The 12,540-nt window shown below is 33.2% G+C and overlaps 1 protein-coding gene and 1 long non-coding RNA gene across 2 annotated transcripts in view; one reads left to right on the top strand and one right to left on the bottom strand.

Annotated features, from left to right (window-relative positions):
- The window catches only part of LOC146997391 (uncharacterized), a 278,511-nt gene that overhangs the window by 19,988 nt on the left and 245,983 nt on the right, over window positions 1-12,540 (bottom strand). The gene's annotated exons all lie outside the window — the stretch shown is intronic.
- LOC146997392 (uncharacterized) overlaps window positions 6,655-12,540 on the top strand; it is a 202,947-nt gene continuing 197,061 nt past the window's right edge. The window contains exon 1 of the long non-coding RNA XR_015041391.1: window positions 6,655-6,895. This is a non-coding gene — a long non-coding RNA (uncharacterized LOC146997392). The remainder of the gene's footprint in view (window positions 6,896-12,540) is intronic.

Below are 12,540 nucleotides of genomic sequence, written 5' to 3' on the forward strand. Positions count from 1 at the left end.
ATGAGTGAAAAAATCTAAAATTAGGAAGGACACATGTATTCAAATCAAATTAACTCACCGATTAGATTGAAAGAAGAAATCTCTCGGATATTATTCTTCATTTCAGGAACATATCATCTGAAAACGTTTGTAACTTTAACGACGCTTCCCAGTAAAGTGAGTACCTATCTTTGCATAGAGGAATAGCACTTTGATCCTTGTATTGGAACTGGACTAATGTAGAATACTTAAAAGGTATTGGTAGCGCCCACCGATGTTGCGTTTGGCCTGTGTGGTTTCTCTTAGGAGAGAATATGAAACAAATGGAGAGAAATTTCTCATTCCTTTTCAATATTTAATTTTGGAAATTCCTCATCTTTAGTCGAAGTTTGATATACCATTTTTTAATAAATCCAATCCAATCAATCCATAGCCGCTAATGGAGGAAATTACTTACAAAAATCATCAGACCAAGAAGAAATTATCCGAAGCTGATTGTGGGCAGTGGTAGCGAGTTTATTCAACCAGAAGAGACATCTTGGTTTTAGACCCTTTTGGGACTTAGGCTTTGCAGCAGCATGGATAGTACGCAGTAAAGTACTGACAGTACACTTAACGGGAATATGTTCCGCAAAAAATAAAACTTATGGGAAGTCGAATGAAATTTAATTCGTTTTTCTATAATAAGGGAAAAGTATCTCATCACTTCAAACAAAATCTAACATCACTTTAAACAAAAATCATTAAAATTTATCACCGACAAACGCTCAGTTTTTCCACTCCTGTTTCAAACTCTAGTTTCTGCAAAAATACGTTTATTTGGCATGTAGATAACTCCTATGAAAACATAGTGGTGCATGAGTTTGTTGTAGTGATGTTATAACGACAGTAATAATGATTTATTTAAGTGGCTTACCATCTTATAAGTGGCTGATTCTGGTCTGTACCTGGCCATCGTGAGAAAAGATGACGCACAATAAACGAATTTGTTAAACACAGTCAATTTATTTATAATTTTTTCACGTTAACATGGAATTTTTTTTATAAACCATCAGGAATGGAAGACATGATTGGAAATATGACGTGGCTTGCCTCTTAGGATGAAAGTTTCCAGTCACAGAAGATTACCAAGATACGGATGATAAACACTGCATTAGATTCTAACCTCTGAGTGTAGGTTCCAGAGATCAAAAGAACAAGCAACAGCAATCGACGCTACTCCTGTTGTTCAGCAGTTTCGAGCATGATCAAAGCCGAACAAGATGCACTGGCGAAGGTAGGAAAAGAAGGCACTTTACAAATTTGGCTTCTCAAATTCCCAAACCGCAACTCCAGGAATAAAAAAGGCAGCAGCTATCACAAAGTATCCCCATGTATACGCGACTACAATAGCAAATGCCGCAATGGCACTTTCAACTGAAAAAGAAGACCTCGAGATCCACAAATGACCACATTTTATACGTAGTACAGTTAAGCAAAGAAAGTTAGTCATCTTGGCTAATGAAAAAAGTCCACAGTGAGAAGACCAATTAAACATAAAATTCTTCTTGCTTATCAGAGAAGTGAAAGGAGTTATTGTTTCATGAAACTGCTTATGTTACAAGATGGAAGTTGGCGAATAACTTTATCACCCGTGAAAACTGAAGTCTCTAAGCTGTTCGCGTCATAATTTGATGCAATCTCTCAAGTTATTTTCATAAATTTTGTAATAATTCAAAAACTTAATGTGACTCCGCCACAAAGCTAACATGCTCAGATCGAAATGCTTAAAGAAGCTATTGCTTAACAAATGGTTTTAAAGTTACGTCTTTAAAACTGTATTAGGGTGTATAATTTCCATTACTAACTATTTAATTGCTTAAAATTATGACAGCTGGGGTAATTTTCTCCTAAGATGGGATGACAGCTGACAATTATAGCAGTAATATACTGAAAAGTGAGTAGAATTTCTTACACTTAATTACGACATTAATTTTTGCCTTCATCTTTAAAATGCTAAATATATTTCATTAAGTGTAAATTATATTGAAACCTTTTCTAATTTTGTAAAGCTTGCACCTGATCTTTTACGAGTTTGTAGACTTGTGTATTCAAGTTTTTTTATGTGTCCAAGCTTGTATGAGTAATTTAAGTTAAAGAATTCCAGAAGAATATATTTGTGATATTGATATTTACAAAAACTTCGTAGCAATTTTGAATAAGTATACGACAAACATACGGTCAGTATTTGGCCTTTCGGATCATAAATTTATTAAAACTGCGCTCTCTTTGCTATTAATTACTCTGTGACGTACAATTCTCTTGATGGCCCAGTTATTCAAAAATATGTTAAGTATTATTTCAGAGAAGCTTTATGTAGTATTTCAAACAAAATATCACGAACTAAATTGTAAAGGCCATGTTTTTTTATTTATATGTTTTTATTGTAACTTATTTTCCTTGTTTGACAGTAACATCAGAACAAGCCCATGAAATTCATTGTGCCCAGGCCTGTCGTTTAGTATCATATAGGTGGCAGCACGTCGTTGCTCAATTCCGACCCCAATTTTGATGGACAGCACCCTGAGGGGACAGGTCCGAATGTCTCCTACCCTTCTTCCCCTATTTCCAACCTCTCGAGAGGACCTTTTGGATATTTATAGTGCCCCATGCCGCACAGACACTTTACAGACATCCATGCCTTCTCGAATTCGAACCTAGGCCCTTTGGTATGGCAGTCAGTGTCACTAAGCACTATTCTGATTGGGCGGCAACTTACTTCCTGCTTATAGAAATGATAATTCGAAACTTTCTGCACAGTCTTAATTAATGGGGATGGAAATTCTAGATTTAATGGATATCGCGTTTAAAAAATGGCTGAATTGTTTATTAAGGATAGAAAACGGTACAGAAATATAAAGAGGATGACTGCTTTTATGGGTGATTGGTGTTTTCTTACTCGAGAAGGAAAGCACAGTAATAACACGCAGTCATCTTGTTCACGCATTTAGAATCGAATCCTAGATGATTTCCCGCAGCTTCATGGCTTTAGCCACCCAAAGTCATTCAAGTGATGTATCTCAGATTGGGATATTCTGTAGATGCATAGCATATTCGAGCAGAATAAGCACTTATTTCTGTGTGGTTGATAATTTCCCAGTACCTGTTCTTTAGCATTCAACTGTAAGGAAGCTTTTGTTGAAATATAAGCTCTTTGGTGTCCATCATTTCAAATACGAATAATTTGCTATGAAGCTTTGATCAAAAGCTAACGAATATTTCTCTTATTTAAATGAATTTAATATTTATATGACTTAATCGTAATTGATGAAATTATGAAGGAATTAAAACTTCGTTTCCTTATAATGTAATATTTATGTACACTGCGCCAAAAAAGGGGGGCTGGGGACAGTTTTATATCTCCCGTTCTACTGGGTCGATGGATGAAATTCAAATTACGTTTTTCCTGTCTCGAAAGCGCGAATTAAGATATGTATTAGATTTTTGTACAGCATAGTTACAACATATGTATTTTGACACAAAATGGGACTTTTTTTGAAATAACATACCAAATATGTTTCCCATATGTCGGTTCTACGACTCAAATTATGCCTAAATATTAAATTTTATAAAATTTGGTGCGAAATTTACGGAGAAATTTAAAAATTTAGCTTAGCGCATTTTTTTCAGTTTGCGCTAAGAATAATTAATTTACTTGACGAACTTCTTAATATATGGCAACCTATTTTCCTTCCCCTTCCATTGTGAAGGATCGGAAAAAAAGTCACATCGTTCCTACTTTCAAATGATTTTAACAAAGGGCGTAAACCACATTAGATGTTATTATCGCTTTCAACAATTATGCCAAATTTCAAAACGTTCCAATATATAAATTCACGTATATCTTCGGAAATTTTGAATAAATGCTCTGATTCTTTGCAGGTATACTTAGAAATACACGTACTTTAAGATGATGGTAAAAATTTTCTAGGTTATAATATAATATTGTTTTCGAAAAATTTATGAGAATTATTTAAAAAATAAATCATAAAAAGTGGGTGAATTTTATTCGGATTAAGCCTAAACTTTGAATTCTGGAAGATGGAATCAAGTAAGTTTAATAAAAAAAGAGATATTAAATAAATATATACAAAATTCAATTAACATGGAGGAGCTAAAATTTTGAGAGCTAATTTTTTAAAATCTACTCGCACGATTTTTACAAAATTTGGCAGTTTAATATAATTCCAGTCGCAGAATTGAAATATGGAAAAAAATGGCATGTCATTTCAGAAAAATTCTGATTTTGTGTCAAAATACCTATATGAGAACAGCAATATATATAAATCTAGTACATATCCTAATCCGCGCTTTCGCGATATGAGGAACGCGGGTTGAGTTTCGTCAATCGGCTCAGTAGAACGGGAGATATAGAACTTTCCTCTCACTTTTTTTTTTTTTTTTTTTTTTTTTTCGCAGTGTACATCTTGCACACAAAAAAATGGGACAGTTCTCACCATAGTTTTCGATTTTGTCCTAGTGTGTGTATACTTTGCACCAAAAAAAGGGGGGCAGTTCCATATCTCCCGTTCTACTGGGTTGATTTACAAAACTTGCATTTTTCCAGTCTTGAAAGTTCAATTTAGGACATATATATAATTTATACTTAGAATTTTTCTAACATAGATATTTTGACACAAAATCGGACTTTGGTATACCTATTTTTTTTCCATTTTTCAATTTTACGACTCAAATCCTGCCACAGTGGCGAGTCTTATAAAAATCGCAAGAGTAGTTTTAAAAAAAATAGTTCTCAAAACTTTCGTTCCTCAATGTTTCATGGATTCATTGAATATGGTATATATTTCTTAATACCTCTTTTTTTATAAACTTACTGGGTTCCTTTGTTCACAGTTCGAGATTTAGTTTCAATCCAAATAAGCAACTATTTTCTGAATTTTTTAAAATTTGCATTTTTTAGTATTTTATAAATTTTTCGAAAAATTTGTCAATTATAACCAATCAAATTTTTGCCATCATCTTACAGTAAATATATTTCTAGGCACACCTGCAAATATTAAAATTTTTTGTCCAGAATTTCCGAAGATATACGTGAATTTATATATCAGCGTGTTTTTTAATTTGGTATATTTGTTATAAGCGATAATAACGCCAAAGGTGGTTTACGCATTTCTTTAAAATGATTTGAAAGAATGAACGATGCACCTTTTATTCTTCTCGCGCACAGTGAAAGGGAAAGGAAAATTGGTTACCATAAATTATGAATTTTGCCAAGTGTATTATTCTTGGCGCAAACTAAAAAAAGTGCGCCAAGACAAATTAAAAAATTTCTCGGTAAGGTTTTACAAAATTTAATATTTAGGGATAATTTGAGACGTAGAATCGAAATATGGAAAAAATATTTATTTCAGGAAAAGTCCGATTTTGTATCCAAATACTTGTGTTAGAACACTACTATATATAAATCTAATATATATCCTTTATCGCGCTTTGGAGACATGAAAAACGCAAGTTAAATTTTGTCAGACGCCCCAGTAGAACGGGGGTTATAGAACTGTCCCCTTTTGTCCAAAGTGTACATTTTATGCACTTTCTTTAAATAAATTAACTTCTACACAGGTTTTCTGCAAGGGGACTAATTACTGAACGCCAACTGAAGCAAGCGGCGAGCCAACTTGAATTTTAAAATTGGATTAAATTTAATTTTATATGATGTTAGTTTTATACAGATGTAATCAATTCGAACCGAAGGAGTATAGTATGTCTTTTTTTCAACAAGCAAAAATATATTTTTTTCCATTTTGAAAGAATATCTTTGTTCAATTGGAAAGCATAATTGGGTAACAAAAATGACATTTTTAACAATGGCGACTTCCCTTTTAAACAAAATAGGAAAAAACATAACTTAGGAGATAGGGCTATCAAGGTGCTTATGGAGAAACATGGTATGGAACTCAATTTCTTAAAAAATGTTAGTGTGTAGTGAGTAAAGAAATTTTCAAGAACTTTTAATTCGCCAGCTGAAAAGGTTTATTTGAACAATTTAGCGGATTTAAAGTTAAAAGATTGAACAAAATAATATCCTTAATGAAGCTTTTTTTAAGTTATTTCGAAAAACTTTCTTTTAAATGATGTTAGAATCTAATGTATTGAATTTCAGATGAAGGAAATACTTACCCCAAGGGCATGATTAATTTGAAAAGCGCAGTGCTTTAAAACCCTAAAGTAGTTTATTTTATAAACTGAGAAGTGTAACTTTAAAGTTTCACGAATAAAGCAAATAAATTAAATTCGATACATTTTAAACTCCTCTCAAGACAAAAAAAAAAATATTTATCTTTTCCGTGCAATATGCTGAAATTAGCTGAATACGATTTCCTCAAACTTTAAGTTTCTGCGAGAATAAAAAAGAAGTTATTTTCGTAGAAATAAAAGGGGAAATGTGGAAATCAAAAGGGGGAAAATAAAAATGCTTTTCTTTTATTATTATTTTATCGGAAATGTTTTTTCTCTCGTTATTTGGTATGACAGCCTATTGTAATGAAGCGCCTAACTCCCTGTATTCTTGTGAGCGGTTTCCATGACGACCCCGCTTCACTAAATCGACTATCACGTGATAACACAGCTCGCGTGACGTAACGGACCCACGTGACTTCGGTGCCAAGAATTCCGACTTTTCTAAGAGCTGAAATCGAGATCAGTCTGGTGTTGTGTCGATAATGCTGTAATAGAATTAGTATTTAATTTTTTTTTAATTTTCAAGTTTTTCTGAACAGCTGATAAATATTTAGAATTGCGGAAAAAAAGAGCAAGCAACAACTTTTGCTGGCGTAAATATTTGAGAACTTTGTTGATTAAAATTGAACAAAGTTGAAGAAAGAGCTTTTTCTAAGATTCGTTCCTGGGAGATTCAACGGTGAGTGTTTGTTACTGTCGCTTTATTGAAGAAAAAAGTTTAAAGTAAAAAAAATTATCTGTATGGGAATAAGTTAGGCTACCAGACTGTTAAATGTTCCTTAGACAATAATGGATGTCGTCACCTTTTGTATTGCAAAGTATTGTATTTGAATATTTCAAAAGTACGTTGGAAACAGGACAACCGATTAAAAATTTAACTGAAAAATACGAATCTGATTATTTTATTTTCGGAGAACAATTATTATTATTATGTATGAAATGGGAAGTTTCAGAAATTTATTTCGAAACAGAGAATATTTTTTCTTTTTAAACAAAATCTTACGAAAAAATTACGTTTTCATAACGTTTGCCAAATATTTAAAACCGTACATTGATGCATTATTACTGCGAAGAAAGTTCCTGAGAAAGTATGTTTCCTGAATGTTTTAGAGAAGTGCTTGCCTACATTTTGTAAATTATTATTAAAGGCATCAAAACGTAGCAATTCGTTAAATTTTATTTCTGAAAGAATAGTTTTCTTGACCGTTTTTTATTTGCAGAATGTAAACCAATAAATTTAAATTTTAGATGTTAAAATTATTTGATATCATTTCTAGCAGCTACTCTGCAATTAAATCTGAAATTAGCAGCGTAAATCGAAATGGGCTTATTTAAATACTATTATATATAATTTATAATATTTATTCATAAATCTTGAAGGTTAAATTCATTTGAATCTAGAAGCGGTGTAGTATTAAGATAACAAAGCGGGTCCAGGTTCATTTGAAGGAGGGGGAGAGGATTTAGAACTTATTAACCTGTACTTGCTTTTCAGTATGTTACGAAAATAAATTATGATTAATACGCAGTTGTTGCCAATTATATAACAAAAAATAGTATTTTATTATTAGCCTAAAAGGGGCTATTAGTCTCTAAATGCAATTTTGCATCAGCTCTATATAAACGTCTTATCACTTTTCAGATTGTTACCACCAAATATTATCTCCCTGCATTATTTTTAAAGAAATTAAATAATGAAAAATCTGCACGTATGTATGTATGTTCCTCGCACTATGAGAAACTGACGGTATCTAGAGCGATCAAAGTTTGAATAACATAGTCCTCCACACGAACATATGCACCTGAAAGCACGAACTAATGAATTTCGATTTTCTTTTATTATTTTTATTTCATATTTTGTAAAGTTTTAATGAATTTTTGATTAACAAACTCAGCGATTTGAATATTTTTATGAAATTACAGTAGAACTCGTTAAAACTATTATGTAATTTTCTTTTTTATGAAAGCTATTTTAGGCTGTTGGCTGCTCCGGTGCTAATTTTTTAATAAATATTATAGCGAATACAAAAATATATATGACATTTTACAGGAAAATCTAAAGCTATGCTCCTTCTAAATGTTCTGTGATTTTGCTGTTAAGTTAACACATAAAAAGTTAATAATAAAAAGACAAAAAAAGTTCTGTCAGCCATCTTTACTAAGAAACCAGAATATTGATATGACGAACTGAGAAAAATATAAAAATATACGGCAACACTTAGCTTCGCATCGGGAATTTTAAGCATATGCTGCTATGGATCTTTTAAAACGTTTGTGATTTTTTTTTGTTGTTCTTGAACTGTATGTGGTGAAAGCGCAAAGAAAATGACACTTAATAATAAAGCTAAAAAGACAAAGAAAAAAAAAAAAAAAAAAAGTTAGCAGCAGAGAGTGCAAGAGCATACTGATAGACTGCGAGCTGAGCGATAGCGTAAAAAAACCTTTTACAGGGACGTTAAAACAAAACCTTTCAGTTTTTTTTTTGTGTATAATTCTTATTAAGAAGCTGTCTGGATTGCTGCGGCACAAACTAAACATTTATTAAATAGACTAGTACTCGTAATAGAATTAATAGAATTAACTAATATTATTTCATTATTGGTATAAAGTTCAGTAAAGTTTTTTGAATTCATTACTAAACAGAAGTAAATTTATTTAAGGGGAAACTCAAAAAAGGATTTTTTTAAAATTTTACTATTTAAAAAATACGAGACATTAATAAATTTTATTCGCATAGCTTACAGTAATATATGTTGTCCAATGAGTTAATATTCTTGTTCAGGCAAATTTTTAATTAAGTTATAAATTAATGAAAATAAATAGTAACCTTTTATTTATTGTCTAAGGATTGATTTATTAAATAAGAGCGAAACAGCAATCCGCTTTTTGCGTCCGCCATTTCGCCTATATTTCATTATAAGGAAGGCGAATAAAATATGAAATTTTATTTATTTTGGGCAAATTTAGGGCTAGATGATTAAGCCTTACTTCTTTGTAAATCACGGAACTGAAAATAATGAAAAATACAGGCAAGAGCCATCTGTCAGCATTTTGGGGGGCTAAGGAGAAAGGCATTTTAACTATTGAAAAGTTTTATTCTGTTGTTGTTATGACCTATATCACTTGACAGCAAAATCAGAACAAACCCACGAAATTCATCGTAGCAAGGAATGCAAGACTGCGCCTGTCTTTCGCAACAGCCTTGAGCATCAAAGAGGCAACAGTACGACTTTGCTTAGTTTCGTCCTCAATTTTGATGGAGAGTACCTCGGGGGGGGGCGGATACAAGGGTCTCCCACACCTCTTCTCCTACCATCAACCTTTCGAGAGGACTCCATCAACCTTTCGAGGTTTGCCTCATATTTAGAGTGCTCATATCTTGCACAGTATCCGTTCGTATGGTGCGTCGACGTTTGCAGCAGCATGGACCATCAATACGGTGACCATTACTTCGGCTTTCATTGACAGTGCACCAGAGAGAGAGACGGCGATTCTGGTGCGCTGAACGACAAGGCTGGCTACAGGAGGGGCATAATGTCGTCTTTTCGGATGAGTCCCGGGTTTGCGTGCAGTATTTTGATGCCGTATACGTGTCTCGTGTTCCGAAGAAACCTGCTTGCATTCAGTATCGGCATAGTACCTTTGCACCTGGTGTGATGGTTTGGACAGCCACTGGGTACCCGACATGCACATCTCTAGTTCGGATCGACGTTAATTTGAACGCAGATCGGTACATTTCTGAGGTCTTACGTCCAGTGGTTGTGCCCTATCTTCTAGTTCTGCCGTGTAGAAGCAGCATGGAATTAGTTGAAGCAGCACGGAATTAGTGGCCCGTTCCCCCCCCCCCGTCATCCAAGCCCAGTTCGACATCATGCCTAACATGGTAAGGGCCGTTTTAGCTTCAGGGAGGGGGCAGCTGTTTCTACTAATATTGCACCCCTGTAAACCCCCATACTGCTTAAAAATTTAATCATTTTGTCTTAATGCCATATTGTTTAAGTATAATAAATATCTTTTTTGTATCTGCTTTCCTTCACGGTGTTGCAATTTTAATGGCCAACAGTGTATTAACGTTTTATGTGATAACTTTATTTATTAAATATAACGTTCTTCGCACTTACGCCACAGTTCAATAATATTAAATAAATAATTCAATACATTCATCCAAACAACTCATTCATAAAATTCAATTTAACAGCAAAATCACAAAATATTTAAAAACAGCTTATGTTTAAAATTACCGACAGAGTGTTATAATGTTGCCATGCAGATTTTTATATTCGCTATATTATTTCTTTAAATATTAGCCACTTGTGCGGCCAGCCGCCTAAAATAGCTATCTTAAAAAACTCATTAACATTCCAGATTAAGTTTGAAAATATCTTAAGCTTTACTGAATGGCGACATGATGGCGCATAGAAGATAAAAGTATTTTATTTGCAGCCACGGCAACACATTGCTTTCATACAGCTGAGTTTGTTCATTAACCCTTTCCGGCACGCTACCTTTTAAAGTCGGAGTTTTGATTAAAAAAAAGGTAGGCAGTCTAATTAGGCCTACAGAAGTACTCAAGTAAAATTTTGTGAAGATAGCAGTTATCCTTTTCATTCTATAGAGCTTCGAAAAGAGTGCTGAAACGAGCATCGTTGTCAATGAACTGATGGATGAGATGCGGAGAAACAAAGAATGCAGACTCTCAGTTGACCTAGATTATCGGTGAGCCCGGTCTGGGCACACCTAGGGTTCGCCGTTTGATTTAGATTTCAGGTACAAGATTTCAAGGTAGACAAGATTTCAAGGTACAAATTTAAAACTAATATAGAATAAGGAGATTAGCATACAGCCAAAAAATAACAGAAATAAATAATAGAAATAATATAGAAATTTCTTTTCAAACAAATCTTTTTATACCCTAAAAAAATCTGGAAGATTTCTTTGAAAAATGAGGGTCTTAAAAAACTAAACATGGCTAAAAATATATGGACTGGTTTGTGTTCAGCTGCCATCTACTATAAATAAAGAAGGTTCAGAGTAACCTATAGTAACCTATAAATCCTTTTTCATTCAATTTTTCTGTGCGTAGAGAAGGAAAGTTTTAGGTGTGTTCAGACCGGACACACTGTGCCGCAAAGGGTTAAACCTGAAAGATTACATTTTTATGTTTTTACGAATGGCAATAGTCTTGCGCGCTGAAGATTAAAATGTTTTATTTCGAACAATGTTGCCACTGCTCGCTTTCAAATCGTTGAGATACTTAATCAAAAATTCGGAACATACATATATTAATACTTAGATAAAAATAATATAATTCTATAATAATATTTGGTAAAATTAATTTATAAGTGATACGCAGTTTACAGTGTATCAGGACTTAATGTTCTATGCATACTTTTGGCAAACATAATGGTGCTGGTATCTATGTCCTGACTCGAACAGTGAGCTAAATGCAGCTATGTTCTTAAGAGTGCTAGAAAAATTATAACGTAAGAAGGGTGTAAAAGACCCTTTTATTGAAATCACTATTTACAGCAACTCCCAACTCGGGAGTGATAACAGAAGAAATAATAATCGCGCTTGGATCTTAAAACAATCAAGCAATTTAAAAGTAAAACTTGAGCAGACATTTAAATAGTTGCTGTCACAGAGCTTAAACGCGAGATTGGCCTATTTATGGTGCGTAGCAAACCTTTGCTAAGTACTAACGCACGTAAATCACTTCCATCAGTATTTGAGGAATAGCACTAAGGCGTAAGAATTTAAATACTAACTATTCTGGAGAACGTCCACCGAACCGACGTGGTCTGAGACTAAAAGCTCTCTAACCGACATGGTCTGAGACTAAAAGCTGTTAGTGAGAAACTTCTCACTAACATTAAATACAGAACTTGGCTTCAACACAAATCAGCATAAAGCTGAACCGTGCGCTCATTCTGAAGGGAAGTTGAAATAAGAGTTTACAGGAAAGGGTAACTAAAAATAAAAAGAAATTTGGTTAGTTTAACTTAACACCTTACAAGTGAACCAGCGCAAAATCTCGTTTCGGTACTTATAGTCCCTTTTCGGCTAAAAAGAGTTCGTTCCGTTTTCTTTTAACGTATTGGCTATAATAATAACAAAATACAATATATTCAAAAGACTTTTCTCAACTTCAGATAACTGTTTAATACGAGACTAACGGAAATAAAACTTGAAAAACAGAAAAAGTTTTCTCAACTTCAGTGCGTATTATCGCAGTCGTGACCTTGGAAATCAAATTAAAAAAGGTGTTTTTTAAAATTATATTCAAAATTTTTTTATATTTAAATTTTAAAATGGTCTAATTAT

This window comes from Stegodyphus dumicola, chromosome 5, assembly GCF_044657685.1.
Source record: "Stegodyphus dumicola isolate Sdum_Otavi_A_Nest chromosome 5, ASM4465768v1".
In the NCBI taxonomy this organism is placed as follows: Eukaryota; Metazoa; Arthropoda; class Arachnida; order Araneae; family Eresidae; genus Stegodyphus; species Stegodyphus dumicola.